The 276-nt window shown below is 46.4% G+C and overlaps 1 protein-coding gene across 1 annotated transcript in view; it reads left to right on the forward strand.

Annotated features, from left to right (window-relative positions):
• CEP85L (centrosomal protein 85kDa-like) overlaps positions 1–276 on the forward strand; it is a gene marked incomplete at its 5' end in the record, with an annotated part of 65,115 nt that overhangs the window by 53,523 nt on the left and 11,316 nt on the right. The gene's annotated exons all lie outside the window — the stretch shown is intronic.

Raw genomic sequence — 276 nt, forward strand, 5'->3', positions numbered from 1 at the left:
TGAAATCCCTCTTTTTAGCATGGTTTATAAATGTGGGTGTCATGATTGGAGATGCACTTACCAGCCTGTGTGTGCTACTCAGCAGGAGTGAATTTCTTGTAGCTTTACTGGGATGTGCAGAGTAGACTTTAGTCTGAGATGAGAAAGGGGCTCGCGTGGCTCTGTTGTTGGAACTGTCTTGACAAGGGTTTTCTTTGGAGGCTGAAGCATTGCCTGGGGGAGTTTTGAATGTCCAGAAAGCCTTCCTTTATTGCAGGCAGGGAAGGACCATTGATC

This window comes from Apaloderma vittatum, unplaced genomic scaffold, assembly GCF_000703405.1.
Source record: "Apaloderma vittatum isolate BGI_N311 unplaced genomic scaffold, ASM70340v1 scaffold10734, whole genome shotgun sequence".
Classification (NCBI taxonomy): Eukaryota; Metazoa; Chordata; class Aves; order Trogoniformes; family Trogonidae; genus Apaloderma; species Apaloderma vittatum.